Source organism: Rattus norvegicus, chromosome 2 (assembly GCF_036323735.1).
Source record: "Rattus norvegicus strain BN/NHsdMcwi chromosome 2, GRCr8, whole genome shotgun sequence".
In the NCBI taxonomy this organism is placed as follows: Eukaryota; Metazoa; Chordata; class Mammalia; order Rodentia; family Muridae; genus Rattus; species Rattus norvegicus.
This window is the reverse complement of record NC_086020.1, coordinates 163,522,942-163,541,143: the sequence shown is the minus strand read 5'-3', so window position 1 is coordinate 163,541,143 and position 18,202 is coordinate 163,522,942. Positions and strand designations below refer to the sequence as shown.

At 37.7% G+C, this 18,202-nt stretch overlaps 1 protein-coding gene across 7 annotated transcripts in view; it reads right to left on the bottom strand.

Annotated features, from left to right (window-relative positions):
• The window catches only part of Fstl5 (follistatin-like 5), a 668,565-nt gene that overhangs the window by 283,997 nt on the left and 366,366 nt on the right, over positions 1–18,202 (bottom strand). The gene's annotated exons all lie outside the window — the stretch shown is intronic.

Below are 18,202 nucleotides of genomic sequence, written 5' to 3'. Positions count from 1 at the left end.
ATTCCAAGTGCAGAAAGTCAGTTCAATGCCCAAAATATTAGAAATCTATTGAGAAAGTTTCATCAGGAGAGAAGCACAGCGTTGTAGTTAAGACATCACTGTATCTGCAGCTTAGAAAACAGAACCTAAGCTGGGATTTCTATAAATAATACAATGAGTTATGAGTCTTTTCTCCTCTAAGAAGTACAAGGTATGAGAACATATCTTTTTTATTGGATATTTTATTTATTTACATTTGAAACCTTTCCCAGTTTCTCCTCTGTAAACCACCTATCCCATACCCCTCCCCTTGCTTCTAAAAGGGTGCTCCCCTACCCACACACCCACTCCCACCTCACTGCCCTGGCATTCCTCTACACTGGGTCATCAATTCTTCACAGGAACAAGGAGGTCTCTCCTCCCACTGATGCCAAATAAGGCAATCTTCTACTACACATGCAGGGGGAGCCTTGGGTCCCTTTATGTGTACTCTGGAAAGGCTCTGCCAGAGCCTGACAAATACAGATGTGGATGCTTACAGCCAACCACTGGACTGAGCACAGGGCCCGCAATGGAGTAGTTAGGGAAAGGACTAAACGAGCTGCAGGACTTTGCAACCCCATAAGAAGAATAATATTATCAACCAACCAGAACCCCCAGAAAATATATAAATCTTAATCAGGTAGTAAAGATGTGGATAAAAAATGAGTTCTTAAGAAGGACATTCAATTATGTAGATTTTTTTTTAATCTCAACTATAGGAAATTATCTGTAGAAGGCAAAGTCAATGAGAACCACATCGATGGATAATAATGTTGATTAGTTGAATTATTTTTGTTACCATGCCTACAGAACCTTTCAAAGGAATATATGTATATATTATATAATCATAACATTTATTTGCGGATTGTCTGAGCTCAATTTCAGATGGCAAAGGAACAATTTCCAACATCTTATATATAAGGTTCAGTACTCTATACCCCCTGATGCTTTCCTACAGAACCACATAATAAAGTTAATTTTAGACTGAAATTTTTAAATAAGAAATATTTTAAAAGTAGAATGATGCAGGTGTTCAGTGGTCTGCGATGTCCTTTCAAATGCCACATGGGCATATAAAACGGTTTCTAGAACTCTAACAATGTGTAATGTGAAGTTGGTATGATGTTACCTTCAGTTAATATTGCTATACTGTGATCATGTATAACTAACTGTTTTTTGTTGATTTCTGGTAGGTCACCTGATAATATATTAAAATAAACCTCATAAGTCAGTCATAAAAATATCATGAATCATTCACGACATTCAGAAGCTTCTCTTCAAAAGCGCACCCATCCACACTGTGTGTGTGTGTGTGTGTGTGTGTGTGTGTATTCACCTCTCCACTTGGAGAATAGCACAGCAGTGCTTCCCCTTGGCTTTGTTACATTTAAATAAGCCTGAGCCATTTCTCTTCCTTCCATGTCCACCCACCAAGGACATAAAACAAACTTAGTTTCTAGTTTAGTCTATCATATCTACTTTTACTCCCCATCCCCCAACAGTACTGAGAAGACATTTTAGTGTCCTCTCCCCATCAGTTGTTCTGTAATAGGGTGAAAGGCAGGAACAGAAAGAAGGGAATTATTTTTGCCCTGCTGAGCATGTGAGGACTGAAGCTTCCTGAGTTTTAAGCACATGGTTGTGAATAACTCTGCCCTTATATCTGATCTTTCCAGGCGAGCAATCATATAAAATGAAGCAATTACTATTTCATCATGTCCAGTGATAAATGATTTCTACCTTTAAAAATCTACTTTCAGTGATCTAAAAACTTGTAAGAAAGAACAGGTAGGCATTTTTGGCAAAGTAAAATCTGAAATACAAAAATCTATTAAAACGTATCACTTACAGCTTTGGGGAAATGCCAATAAAATGTTGTCTATTTATGAATATTCCTTTATGCCCACAATCATTTATGATGAATGATAAAGAGCGCAGTCACAGCAGATTGAAATTGAATCCCAAGTTATTTCAGGAATAAACAGATAGTAAAGAGGTGCACAAGAGCAGCATAGGCACCACACAAATTACGCAGGAAGTAAATGAACCTCCAGTAGCACATAAGCCAGCACGAACCATTCATTCCCTATCACTATATATAAAGCTGCAGCCATGATTTTTCTGTGTGGGTTTGCGAGATCTTACACATGATTTCAGGCTACAATATTAGATCAACATTTAGAAAAATGTGCGGATGTATTTTATTTCATTTTCAAAATAATTAACAATCTTTTACGCCAACTCTGAGGTTTCAGTACTGGTGTATGTAAAATTGTGTTTCATAATCTGAATCATTCCCTGGGAGCTTTCCTGTGATAGGAAACTGATCTTCTTTTTAGAAAAAGGAAAGATCCATTACTGTGTTGTAAACTTTGGCTCTAGAATATGGTATCAAAGGGATTATAAATGAGTATTATTTTTAGAACTTTAAGATAAATAGGATTCTTTTTAACTCACAAATGTGTGAAATCGAGAATACTATTAAATACCTGGATCGCAGAAGGGCATATGTGTGACTCTTTTGCTTCTGATAAAACACAGCTGCTAATATTGATAGGGATTGTATCCAAAATGACTGAAAACACAGACTAAGAAGACAGCCTCATCACACATTAAAATCTTTTATTGGTGCTGTTTTCTCCAACTGCAAATATGATATTAATTTAATGTTCGTCGACTGCACTGTAGGATAACAAAAATATTTAAAGCAATGGTGCTTATAGCACCTCTGCCTATTGCTTAAACACTCATAACAAGTGTAAAAATATGTAGTTTTACTTTTCAGTAGCATGACAAAGTATCTAAAGAGTTAGAAGAAAGACTAGAACATCTAATAAGATTTAACAAAAATGTTATGTGTAGCAGTTAATAAGAAAAAAATAGTAAAATGTGACCAGGCACCTTGTTATGCTAAGTCCAGTTACTCTGTCTCATGCAGTCTCTCCACTCCATGGCTAGCCCCTTGTTAGCACCAGCTACTTTCTGGCCCCAAGGGCACCCGCCCTCTTGAAACTCTCTGCTGTGAGCTCTGTTCACAATCCCAGCATCCACCTCTCTGTGGTTAAAGTCACAACTTCCAGTAACCTATTAAAATCAAAACTCTAGAAGCTTGTAATTTATTAATTAGATTTATATCAGTAAAATCTCATTCTACAAAACATCTACACAATAAATTCAGAGCCAATTAATATTGATATAAACTGACCACCTAGATAAGACAAATTCCCTATAATTGTCCATCCCTTCTACGATTTTCATAGCTACCGATGGTTATTTAAAGCCACATGAGAGTGGGTCATTCTATTCCTCTTCAAACTTCTTTTCATCTTCTACCTTCTCACTACTCCCACCTTACAAAAACTCTGCCCCTGTCTTTCTTTTTCACTGCCCAATCACAGGTCTTGCATTACCCTGTGCCTGTCCTCATTTGCATATAGACATCAATCCACAGTTATGTATATAGAAAATATGTCTGTATTATACTGAATACAGTCATAAAATAAACTTAATTTTGGGATAAAATGTTAATATATTCTAGTAATGATGGAACTATGAGAAAGATATTTGTTTTAAACAAAAATAATTCTAGTAAATTAATTTCACCAAATATAACATTATATATATATATACATATGTATAGCATACACCACTATTACTAGTTTACATCTTCAGTGTTTTTACTTAGCATAATTTGATATTATTTCAATCTACATTTTTCATCAGGAAGAGAAAATTTAAAGTTTAGAACCACAGATAGTTAATTTATTTTTGCCTCAGTAGTGTATATACATCATAAATGATTGGTAAGAAATCATTTTATTGTGGCCATTTGTAAATTTTTTCTACTATGATAGTCATAAAAGTTTTGGTTTAATAAATTGCTCTATAACGTGTTTTATAAAGCAAAAATTATGACTGGCTTATTTAAATGTCTCTACAAGTTAGAGAAAAACTTGTTGAAAGGATGAAATTTCATGTATATTTGACATAATTTTCTGGAAATATTAGTATAATATAAAGGTTACATTATGCTATATATAGCTGAAATGTGCTGAACTCCATATTCAGATAACTAGAATTTTCCTAGTTTATTACAGCACAAATTGTGATTATGTTTCACAACTACCTGTTGTTTAATTTACAAATAACTAAAAGAGAAGCTCAAGGGACCCGAAGACAAAGGTATGATACAGAGAGGGAAATATTAGCCACTCTGATGTGATCAGAAAATATCACCAACAATATCACCAATTGAGGTATTATATTTTTTCTGTATACACAAATAATCACTACTTCTCATTTTTTATATATTCCAGGAGAGTAAAAGGTCAACTACTATTTGAGGAGTACACACTATATAAATGTACTAACTTACTATACCATACATGATGCCATTAAAATATACTTTTAAGTGCTAAGGTATTGATGCCAAGCTGCAGCATCTGTTAGTGCCCCCAGAAGAACCACTTCAGGGAAAGCCCCAGCTGTCACCATCTAACGCAGGAAAAAAAGGCTGTTGAGGAAATGGAAGCGTAATTCTATGGCATAGTTTTAACCAACTTACAAATCCCTTGCCTTTGTGAGGAAGCTCTAGCCATACAAGGTTTTAGAAAGTACAAAAGGTAACACAGGCTGCAGTTGAGGAGCTTCAGAGAAAATGCTGTCAAGAGCATGGATCTACAAGAGCCAAAATAACAATGATTTTTCAGAAATAAAATAAAAACCTAATATATAGCTTAGGGAAGCACAGTCCAGAATACTATACTGCAATTGGTGAGAAGAAATTTTTGTTTCATGATATTTTTATGATTGACAGGATACATGACAGTGTATACATTAGGAGTGATTGATCAATTCACAAATGAATTTTTATTTCAACTTTAATTCAAGTCAGACTGTGCTTTCTTGTGTCAATATTTATACAATACAAGGATCCTAAATGGTAAGAATTAAATATGAATATTAAACTTAAATAAAAAAGAAACTGAGCAGAGACTGCCTCAAATGGGGATCCATCCCATTTGCAGCCACAAAACCCAGTCACTGTTGCTGATGCCAAGAAGTGCTTGCTTACAGGATCCTGAGAGGCTCTGTCAGAGCCTTATAGATACAGGTACAGATGTTTGCATCAGACTGAGCACTGGGACCCCAATGGAGATGATAGGGGAAGAAATGAAGGATCTGAAGGGGTTTGCAACCCCATAAGAAGAACAACAATACCAACCAATCAAGATCCACCAGAGCTCCCAGGGACTAAACTACAAACCAAAGAGTACACATGCAGAGTATGACTGTATCTGGCATCAATGAGAAGGGAGGCCCTTTGTCCTCTGAAAGCTTGATGTCCTACTGTAGGGGAAAGCTAGGACAGTGAGAAAAGAGTGAGCTGCTGGGTAGGTTGGGTAGCAACCTAATAGAAGCAGGGGTGAGGAGGTGTGATAGGGAGTTTGTGGAGGGAAAACCTGCAAGGGGGCTAACATTTGAAATGTAAATAAATAAATTAACCAATGAAAAATTTAAAAATGTGTAAATAAATCTGCAGAGGCAAAACATCTAAAACAGGTTTTATAAATCATCTTGAAATGTAAAAGTATAGGGCAATGTGCTAGATGAAGCCATTTTAAAGTACAGAGAGTCCCAGACCCGGTGAGAGAGAGACCCAACCGCCTGGTCAGGTGGGCACTCCTGAGGCTGCAGAGCGGAAGAGACCACCAACACTGCTCACCCCTGCCCACATCCCTGGCCCAAGAGGAAACTGTATAAGGCCTCTGGGCTCCCGTGGGGGAGGGCCCAGGAGCGGCAGGACTTCTGCGCCTGAGACACCGCCGGAACCTGAAAGAAACAGACCGGATAAACAGTTCTCTGCACCCAAATCCCGTGGGAGGGAGAGCTAAACCTTCAGAGAGGCAGACAAGCCTGGGAAACCAGAAGAGACTGCTCCCTGCACACACATCTCGGACGCCAGAGGAAAAAGCCAAAGACCATCTGGAACCCTGGTGCACTGAAGCTCCCGGAAGGGGCGGCACAGGTCTTCCTGGTTGCTGCCGCTGCAGAGAGCCCCTGGGCAGCACCCCACGAGCGAACCTGAGCCTCGGGACCACAGGTAAGACCAAATTTTCTGCTGCAAGAAAGCTGCCTGGTGAACTCAAGACACAGGCCCACAAGAACAGCTGAAGACCTGTAGAGAGGAAAAACTACACGCGGGAAAGCAGAACACACTGTCCCCATAACTGACTGAAAGAGAGGAAAACAGGTCTACAGCACTCCTGACACACAGGCTTATAGGTCAGTCTAGCCACTGTCAGAAATAGCAGAACAAAGTAACACTAGAGATAATCTGATGGCGAGAGGCAAGCGCAGGAACCCAAGCAACAGAAACCAAGACTGCATGCCATCATCGGAGCCCAATTCTCCCGCCAAAACAAACATGGAATATCCAAACACACCAGAAAAGCAAGATCTAGTTTCAAAATCATATTTGATCATGATGCTGGAGGACTTCAAGAAAGACATGAACACACTTAGGGAAACACAGGAAATCATTAATAAACAAGTAGAGGCCTACAGAGAGGAATGGCAAAAATCCCTGAAAGAATTCCAGGAAAACACAATCAAACAGATGAAGGAATTAAAAATGGAAATAGAAGCAATCAAGAAAGAACACATGGAAACAACCCTGGATATAGAAAACCAAAAGAAGAGACAAGGAGCTGTAGATACAAGCTTCACCAACAGAATACAAGAGATGGAAGAGAGAATCTCAGGAGCAGAAGATTCCATAGAAATCATTGACTCAACTGTCAAAGATAATGTAAAGCGGAAAAAGCTACTGGTCCAAAACATACAGGAAATCCAGGACTCAATGAGAAGATCAAACCTAAGGATAATAGGTATAGAAGAGAGTGAAGACTCCCAGCTCAAAGGACCAGTAAATATCTTCAACAAAATCATAGAAGAAAACTTCCCTAACCTAAAAAAAGAGATACCCATAGGCATACAAGAAGCCTACAGAACTCCAAATAGATTGGACCAGAAAAGAAACACCTCCCGTCACATAATTGTCAAAACACCAAACGCACAAAATAAAGAAAGAATATTAAAAGCAGTAAGGGAAAAAGGTCAAGTAACATATAAAGGGAGACCTATCAGAATCACACCAGACTTCTCGCCAGAAACTATGAAGGCCAGAAGATCCTGGACTGATGTCATACAGACCCTAAGAGAACACAAATGCCAGCCCAGGTTACTGTATCCAGCAAAACTCTCAATTAACATTGATGGAGAAACCAAGATATTCCATGACAAAACCAAATTTACACAATATCTTTCTACAAATCCAGCACTACAAAGGATAATAAATGGTAAAGCCCAACATAAGGAGGCAAGCTATACCCTAGAAGAAGCAAGAAACTAATCGTCTTGGCAACAAAACAAAGAGAATGAAAGCACACAAACATAACCTCACATCCAAATATGAATATAAAGGGAAACAATAATCACTATTCCTTAATATCTCTCAATATCAATGGCCTCAACTCCCCAATAAAAAGACATAGATTAACAAACTGGATACGCAACGAGGACCCTGCATTCTGCTGCCTACAGGAAACACACCTCAGAGACAAAGACAGACACTACCTCAGAGTCAAAGGCTGGAAAACAACTTTCCAAGCAAATGGTCAGAAGAAGCAAGCTGGAGTAGCCATTCTAATATCAAATAAAATCAATTTCCAACTAAAAGTCATCAAAAAAGATAAGGAAGGACACTTCATATTCATCAAAGGAAAAATCCACCAAGATGAACTCTCAATCCTAAATATCTATGCCCCAAATACAAGGGCACCTACATACGTAAAAGAAACCTTACTAAAGCTCAAAACACACATTGCACCTCACACAATAATAGTGGGAGATTTCAACACCCCACTCTCATCAATGGACAGATCATGGAAACAGAAATTAAACAGTGATGTCGACAGACTAAGAGAAGTCATGAGCCAAATGGACTTAACGGATATTTATAGAACATTCTATCCTAAAGCAAAAGGATATACCTTCTTCTCAGCTCCTCATGGTACTTTCTCCAAAATTGACCATATAATTGGTCAAAAAACGGGCCTCAACAGGTACAGAAAGATAGAAATAATCCCATGCGTGCTATCGGACCACCACGGCCTAAAACTGGTCTTCAATAACAATAAGGGAAGAATGCCCACATATACGTGGAAATTGAACAATGCTCAACTCAATGATAACCTGGTCAAGGAAGAAATAAAGAAAGAAATTAAAAACTTTTTAGAATTTAATGAAAATGAGATACAACATACTCAAACTTATGGGACACAATGAAAGCTGTGCTAAGAGGAAAACTCATAGCGCTGAGTGCCTGCAGAAAGAAACAGGAAAGAGTATATGTCAGCAGCTTGACAGCACACCTAAAAGCTCTAGAACAAAAAGAAGCAAATACACCCAGGAGGAGTAGAAGGCAGGAAATAATCAAACTCAGAGCTGAAATCAACCAAGTAGAAACAAAAAGGACCATAGAAAGAATCAACAGGACCAAAAGTTGGTTCTTTGAGAAAATCAACAAGATAGATAAACCCTTAGCCAGACTAACGAGAGGACACAGAGAGTGCGTCCAAATTAACAAAATCAGAAATGAAAAGGGAGACATAACTACAGATTCAGAGGAAATTCAAAAAATCATCAGATCTTACTATAAAAACCTATATTCAACAAAATTTGAAAATCTTCAGGAAATGGACTATTTCCTAGACAGATACCAGGTATCAAAGTTAAATCAGGAACAGATAAACCAGTTAAACAACCCCATAACTCCTAAGGAAATAGAAGCAGTCATTAAAGGTCTCCCAACCAAAAAGAGCCCAGGTCCAGATGGGTTTAGTGCAGAATTCTATCAAACCTTCATAGAAGACCTCATACCAATATTATCCAAACTATTCCACAAAATCGAAACAGATGGAGCCCTACCGAATTCCTTCTACGAATCTACAATTACTCTTATACCTAAACCACACAAAGACACAACAAAGAAAGAGAACTTCAGACCAATTTCCCTTATGAATATCGACGCAAAAATACTCAATAAAATTCTGGCAAACCGAATTCAAGAGCACATCAAAACAATCATCCACCATGATCAAGTAGGCTTCATCCCAGGCATGCAGGGATGGTTTAATATACGGAAAACCATCAACGTGATCCATTATATAAACAAACTGAAAGAACAGAACCACATGATCATTTCATTAGATGCTGAGAAAGCATTTGACAAAATTCAACACCCCTTCATGATAAAAGTCCTGGAAAGAATAGGAATTCAAGGCCCATACCTAAACATAGTAAAAGCCATATACAGCAAACCAGTTGCTAACATTAAACTAAATGGAGAGAAACTTGAAGCAATCCCACTAAAATCAGGGACTAGACAAGGCTGCCCACTCTCTCCCGACTTATTCAATATAGTTCTTGAAGTTCTAGCCAGAGCAATCAGACAACAAAAGGAGATCAAAGGGATACAGATCGGAAAAGAAGAGGTCAAAATATCACTATTTGCAGATGATATGATAGTATATTTAAGTGATCCCAAAAGTTCCACCAGAGAACTACTAAAGCTGATAAACAACTTCAGCAAAGTGGCTGGGTATAAAATTAACTCAAATAAATCAGTTGCCTTCCTCTATACAAAAGAGAAACAAGCCGAGAAAGAAATTAGGGAAACGACACCCTTCATAATAGACCCAAATAATATAAAGTACCTCGGTGTGACTTTAACCAAGCAAGTAAAAGATCTGTACAATAAGAACTTCAAGACACTGAAGAAAGAAATTGAAGAAGACCTCAGAAGATGGAAAGATCTCCCATGCTCATGGATTGGCAGGGTTAATATAGTAAAAATGGCCATTTTACCAAAAGCAATCTACAGATTCAATGCAATCCCCATCAAAATACCAATCCAATTCTTCAAAGAGTTAGACAGAACAATTTGCAAATTCATCTGGAATAACAAAAAACCCAGGATAGCTAAAGCTATCCTCAACAATAAAAGGACTTCAGGGGGAATCACTATCCCTGAACTCAAGCAGTATTACAGAGCAATAGTGATAAAAACTGCATGGTATTGGTACAGAGACAGACAGATAGACCAATGGAATAGAATTGAAGACCCAGAAATGAACCCACACACCTATGGTCACTTGATTTTTGACAAAGGAGCCAAAACCATCCAATGGAAAAAAGATACCATTTTCAGCAAATGGTGCTGGTTCAACTGGAGGGCAACATGTAGAAGAATGCAGATCGATCCATGCTTATCACCCTGTACAAAGCTTAAGTCGAAGTGGATCAAGGACCTCCACATCAAACCAGACACACTCAAACTAATAGAAGAAAAACTGGGGAAGCATCTGGAACACATGGGCACTGGAAAAAATTTCCTGAACAAAACACCAATGGCTTATGCTCTAAGATCAAGAATTGACAAATGGGATCTCATAAAACTGCAAAGCTTCTGTAAGACAAAGGACACTGTGGTTAGGACAAAACGGCAACCAACAGATTGGGAAAAGATCTTTACCAACCCTACAACAGATAGAGGCCTTATATCCAAAATATACAAAGAACTCAAGAAGTTAGACCGCAGGGAAACAAATAACCCTATTAAAAAATGGGGTTCAGAGCTAAACAAAGAATTCACAGCTGAGGAATGCCGAATGGCTGAGAAACACCTAAAGAAATGTTCAACATCTTTAGCCATAAGGGAAATGCAAATCAAAACAACCCTGAGATTTCACCTCACACCAGTGCGATTGGCTAAGATCAAAAACTCAGGTGACAGCAGATGCTGGCGAGGTTGTGGAGAAAGAGGAACACTCCTCCATTGTTGGTGGGATTGCAGACTGGTAAAACCATTCTGGAAATCAGTCTGGAGGTTCCTCAGAAAATTGGACATTGAACTGCCTGAGGATCCAGCTATACCTCTCTTGGGCATATACCCAAAAGATGCCTCAACATATAAAAGAGACACGTGCTCCACTATGTTCATCGCAGCCTTATTTATAATAGCCAGAAAATGGAAAGAACCCAGATGCCCTTCAACAGAGGAATGGATACAGAAAATGTGGTACATCTACACTATGGAATACTACTCAGCTATCAAAAACAACGAGTTTATGAAATTCGTAGGCAAATGGTTGGAACTGGAAAATATCATCCTGAGTGAACTAACCCAATCACAGAAAGACATACATGGTATGCACTCATTGATAAGTGGCTATTAGCCCAAATGCTTGAATTACCCTAGATCCCTAGAACAAACGAAACTCAAGACGGATGATCAAAATGTGAATGCTTCACTCCTTCTTTAAATGAGGAAAAAGAATACCCTTGGCAGGGAAGGGAGAGGCAAAGATTAAAACAGAGACTGAAGGAACACCCATTCAGAGCCTGTCCCACATTTGGCCCATACATATACAGCCACCCAATTGGACTAGATGGATGAAGCAAAGAAGTGCAGACCGACAGGAGCCGGATGTAGATCGCTCCTGAGAGACACAGCCAGAATACAGCAAATACAGAGGCGAATGCCAGCAGCAAACCACTGAACTGAGAATAGGTCCCCTATTGAAGGAATCAGAGAAAGAACTGGAAGAGCTTGAAGGGGCTCGAGACCCCAAAAGTACAACAATGCCAAGCAACCAGAGCTTCCAGGGACTAAGCCACTACCTAAAGACTATACATGGACTGACCCTGGACTCTGACCCCATAGGTAGCAATGAATATCCTAGTAAGAGCACCAGTGGAAGGGGAAGCCCTGGGTCCTGCTAAGACTGAACCCCCAGTGAACTAGTCTATGGGGGGAGGGCGGCAATGGTGGGAGGGTTGGGAGGGGAACACCCATAAGGAAGGGGAGGGGGGAGGGGGATGTTTGCCCGGAAACCGGGAAAGGGAATAACACTCGAAATGTATATAAGAAATACTCAAGTTAATAAAAAAAAAACAAAAAAAAAATAAAGTACAGAGAACCTAAATATTCATTCACTTTTAAATCATACTTTACAACAGTACTCCCTCACTTAAGTTCTTTACAGTAATATTTGCTTTGTAATATATATCAGCTTTTTATATTGTTTCTAAAAAATCATTGTTCTTTTGGATTTTGTAGACCCATGTTCTTAATACCAATGTAGAAAGAAAATTTTTTCTACAAAGTGAGAAAACATTTGCATGTGTGAACCATTCTGTTCATCTAAGTTTCAAAGAATTCAGAGATTGAGAGAGAGAAACAGTCAGACATACAGAGAGACACAGAGACACAGAACACCGAGACACAGACAGACAGACAGACAGACACACACACACAGACACCCACACAAAGAGAGAGAGAGAGAGAGAGAGAGAGAGAGAGAGAGAGAAACATAGAAAGCCAGACAGAGGTTGTCATATTCCTAAAATAGGATGAAAGTAAAATTATATATATATATATATATATATATATAATTTGTCCATATATAAATCTTTTATGGATGTTTCATAAGGTCCTTCACCAGATAATAATTTGGTAATACAGATAATAATTTGGTAATACCAGATAATACACTGCTTGTTTGTTTGTTTTTCATATAATAATTTATACTGTACTTCATAAATCAGAAAAGGCATAATAAGGACTATTTAATACTTAGAACAAGAAGTAGGAAGAGAAGGAGGAGGAGGAAGAGGAGGAGGAAGAGGAAGAAGAGGAGGAGGAGGAAGAGGAGAAGGAGAAGGAGGAGGAGGAGGAGAAGGAGAAGGAGAAGGAGAAGGAGAAGGAGAAGGAGAAGGAGAAGGAGAAGGAGAAGAAGAAGAAGAAGAAGAAGAAGAAGAAGAAGAAGAAGAAGAAGAAGAAGAAGAAGAAGAAGAAGAAGAAGAAGAAGAAGAAGAAGAAGAAGAAGAAGAAGAAGAAGAAGAGGAAGAAGAATGACTTTAAAGTTATATACAAAATTTAGCTGTCTGGAAGTTGTCTGAATCTATCCATTTCCAATACATTCTTTCAGGAGGAGCTTCTCTGGTGAGCTTTACTATTTTCACCCTGTTTCTTTAGTCAACCTGTTATTCACTTTTGCTTCTACCACTGAATCATTGCTGAAAATTTTAGGGCCAATGTTATTAGTGACTTCTTGGCTGGCAAATGCAGTGGCTGACAAAAGGAGACATTCTTGCCTCGGGCTTAGCCTTAGAAAATGTTGGTCAATTTCTTATTAAATTTTAATATTTCGTTTCAATTCTTTCTACCTATCAATATGCTTCTTCATTTTTAATTCCTGCTGAGAATTTATTGTGGCCTCTCCTCCCTCTTCTGAAGCTTCTATTTCTTAGTTTTACTCTTAACTTGATATAATATAGAATAATCATTAAAGAGCTTTAATATGTAATTTTTAAGACCAAGTGAACTTTTGAGTATGTGGGGATTGTTTTGATTATTAATTATATTGGAAGAGTCATATCACTTTAGGTAGCATCATTCCCTAATCAGAGTTTCCTAGGCTATATAGGTATAAAATAATCTAGCCTTACTGTATTCACTCTGAACTCATTCTATCTCTGCCCTGGACTGTGGATATGATGCTTTAAGGTCCTATCTAGACTTACTTGCAGTAATGTACTATGACCTGGACTTTTAAATGAAATAAACCTCTTCATCCTGGATATTACTTTAACACAATGCATAAGTCACAGGGGCAGAAATAAGGTAAAGCAAACTAAACTCTCAAGGACTGCTAACTGCAGATATGTCCATAAGGAATTCAATAATATTTATGCAACCATAAATGAGAATATTCTAGTAAAAGTGTCTTTATAAAAACGGACACTATATATCCTTTCCATCTGTATGGACCTACTAAAACTACAACCATTCCTGGACATGACAGGAATACAGCAAGTGAGAAACACTGAATTGTCTAAACGCCTTTCCAACAAAGCTTCAGATTTAAAAACTTATGTAAGAAATAAGAACAATTAATCTGTGTAGCATTTTGCAGAAGATCCTTAAGGAAGGTCCCTTTACTTTTATTCCATGATCATTTCTTCTGTACATTTCTCACTGAGAAAGACAAATGATATAGTTTCTATTGGAGGACTCCAGATCTGTTTTTCTGGCTTGGGTTCCTCATAAAGGATGCATTATTCTTTCCTTTTTCTTTTTAAATTCCAGATTTTATGTCCCTCCTGGTCTACCTCTGACTGTTCCACATCCCATCCATCTCCCTGCACCCTCGTCTCCACGAGGATGTCCCTACCCTCCAACCCCTACCCCACTGGACCTTAGTACACCCTAGGGCCTCTACTCTCTTTAGTGTTAGGTGCATCTTCTCTGACTGAACCCAGGCCTGGCAGTCGTCTGCTGTATTTGTGTTGGGGGCCTCATATCAGCTGGTGTATGCTGTCTGGTTGGTGGTCAGAGTCTGAGAGCTCTTGGGGGTCTAGATTAATTTAACTGCTGATCCTTCCACAGGATTGCTCTCTTCCTCAGCTTCTTTCAGCCTTTCCCTATTCTTAAGTTAGATGTTTCTCTTTGAATATGCCATATATTTAATTTTAATCTTACTCTGTTCTGAAACATGCTTTTCATTCTTTGTTCCCCTACTCAATGAATAACGTCACTATTCCAAAGCTAGACATCTGACATTACCCTTCAATCTCACACTCCTGGAGTGTATAGTGAACTACCCACTGAGTAATGCTGGTTAGCCGTGTGATTATTTTCTACACCCTGCCTTTTATGGCGTATCTCGATTGCTACTTGGACCTGGTCTCATCACATTTACTTTTCAGTGAGGCTGTCTTAATTCTATTTTATTTGCTACTATTATTTTTCTAAAATAAAGGTCTTCCAAATTAATGCTTCAGTATATGAAAAGGTTAATATGATATCCATGCTTTCTGCTGTATTTATTAAATAGTTTTGATAAGCCATCTTTTAACATATTAAGCATGATTTCTTAGGAAAAGAATTTTTTCTATAGTTTCATTATGAAATCCATAATCCATTGGAAGTATTTACTATAAAAAGCAATAACACTTTGCATATAATCATGTATATTTATATACCTTTATGTAGCTATTTTATCATTTTAAATATCTAAAAATATCATTTTAAAGAAGAAACATAAAAATATTAAATAATCATTTTAAATATGTTCATAGTTGGTATGTTCTCTATTCAAATATATATTTTTGGCACTAGGAGATTTCTTTGAATTCTTTTTTTTTTTACAGTTTTTATTGTATTCATCCAAATTTTGTGGTTAAAAGCCTCTGTATTAAGTATCAGCAGGTGCATTTACAAGATCATCTAACGTAAATGTCTCTCTCTCTCTGTGTGTGTGTGTGTGTGTGTGTGTGTGTGTGTGTGACAGAGAGAGGGGGGAGAAGGAGGGAGGGAGGATTGGAGGAAGGGAGAGATGGAGAGAAAGGGGGAGAGAGAGAGAGAGAGAGAGAGAGAGAGAGAGAGAGAGAGAGAACAGGTCAAAGCTAAATTATTTGTCAAATCCAGTGTTGTAAAGTGCTGCAAGAGGCCTTTCAATGCTGAAAATCTCATTCTTTCAAAATAAAAATGTACAAAGAGCATAAATTAAATTTGCTTCTCCCCTTTTGATTATTTTGAACTAATAAACACTAGTTAATTGTGACTGGTGGTTGAATCCTCTAAAATACTAAAAAAAATTTTTAAATGTTTGCAACCCCATAGGAAGAACAACAATATCAATCAACCGCACCCCCCCAGAGCACCCAGGGATTAAGCACCAATCAAAGAGTACACATGGAGGGACCCATAGCTTCAGCTGCATGTGTAACAGAGGATGGCATTGTTTGGCATCAATAGGAGGAGAAACCCTTGGTCCTGTGGAGGCTCTTTCCCCAGTGTTGGGGAATGTCACAATGCTAAGGTGGGAGTGGGTAGGTGGAAGGGGTAGCATCATCATAGAAACCTGGGAGTATCAATGGGAGAAGGGGGGGGGAACTGGGAAAAGGGATAATATTTGAAATGTAAATACATAAAATATTCAATAAAAATGCAAACAGAGACTGTATAAAATGCTCTAAAAATAAAATAAAATGTCTGATTGGTCTGATGAGGGCTTACATAAAACTGGAGTATAGAAGTCTCTCAGAATTACTTAGGCCAGTGAAATGTCTTAACCAGCAAAGACATTTGTCATTTGAAAATGCAAGCTGGACCACATGAGTTATACCCTGGAAAACATGTGTAGGTGAATTGTGTGAACCAGCTACACAAAGTTGACCTTGGACATCTTATATGGCTATGTAACTGAGCACCCTCCACACACAACATACACACAACATACTCATATATGTGAACGTAACCATAAACCAGACCAAGTTAAAACAATTTCTAAAGAGACATTACCTTAAACACTTTTCCTAAAATTAAAGGTTCGAAGTTTTTAGGTATTACTTGGAGTATTCAAGTTAACCTTTTGCTACAGATTTAAATCATAAATGTAGAATTTTATACAATACACACTTAACCTTACAAATCATATTATTTTAGCTGGGAAGCACAGCATTGGTTTGCCTGAATACAGCTCAAGCTCACATCTCATTCTCAAAGAAAGCTTTGGCCATAAGATGTACACATTCAGTTGGAAGTAGCCACTTTAAGGGTGCACATCATCTGACAAGTGAATTAATGTTTCTTCCAGACATGAGAGGTAACAGAATTTTGCTGTCCTTATGTCTCAAATAATGAATATGTGGACCCTTCTGTTATCCTTAACTCTGACCTAAGTGCAGAAACAGTACAATAATCATTAAGTTAATTGCATGTCGGGTAAATGATTTTCATTAAATTATGTTTGTGTTACTGTCTAAGAGTAAATAAAACCACATACCTTTTCTTCTGAAAATTAGGTAGCTCCTTGGGTAAAGTAGCTTTGTGGCCAGACAATGAAGTCTTATCATGTTTGACGTTCGTTGGTTAATGATTTTTAATTGTAAAGTATCATTTATCAGAACAATGTCCTTACACATCAGCACCAAATCATGTTTGAAAACATGGTATAATTTCCCTATGAGATTGACAAACTGATATTGGAGGCAAGATTCTTATCTGCTGATGCCTTCAAAGATAATTGCAAAGAGTCCTTGTGAGCTGGTGGCAAATAACATATGCTTCATACTTAGCTCTGTTTTTTTCCCACTATTTCACCACTAACAAAGTACAAATATGATTTCTACTCTTCAAAATGCTATATAAACTGTTTATCATCAGTTATTTACAGCTAATGCTACAGATCCTTTTACCCAGATTTATTTACTCCATGGTTTCTCCTACTGTAAAATATGGGTAAAGGTTGGGATATTAACACATGATTTGTGAAATTAGTTACCAATGAAAAACTCACCTGTTTTAAATAGAACTTTAAATAGAACATAGTCGTAGTGGATTAGCTTTCAAAATACTCTCAAATCTCAGGCTCCTGGTTTGATTATGTCATTCTATTGTCTGGTCGTTGATCTCTCCAAGTTTTAAGCCACTCAAGCAAAGTAGTTATACTGCTACAATCTTTGTAAAGACCCTCCTCACCAAAGCACAGATGACAGTCTCCATTATTGTTTTAACACGTTTTCATAACCTTCTGCCTTGTTTGGGATTATAAATTAATAGATGGTACAGATTTTATGTACATATTTTTTCTTAATAAATCTTCTTGTTTTTTCTTTTTTTGAACTCCTTGAGTTCCCAAAAGAGTGTGGGATATATAAGATGAGGATTAGTGTAAAATGCACAGTTTAAGTAACAAATTCGACATAGGTTTGATTTTATAATCAGCAGTTCTTCGTAAACTCCATGGGATTCATCTTATTCATAGGAGCTTCTGTCATTTCTTTATTTTGGCAAGGAATATTAGCTTTGTAAAACCCTTTTAAGGGGCCAGCAACTTACTGAGGCATCTCGCCTGGTAAATTTCACTTACTCATATATGAGAGCATGCAATTTGATTAAATTCTAAGATCATTTCATGCCTGATCAGAAAATGTATAGCCTCCAGCTATATTGTTTATTATTTTTGAATAAGCATATTATGTGCATGAGTATTCCATGTATTAGGCTGCTGATGCAAAAACAGAAAACAAGGCGGAGAGCTCGTAGGCA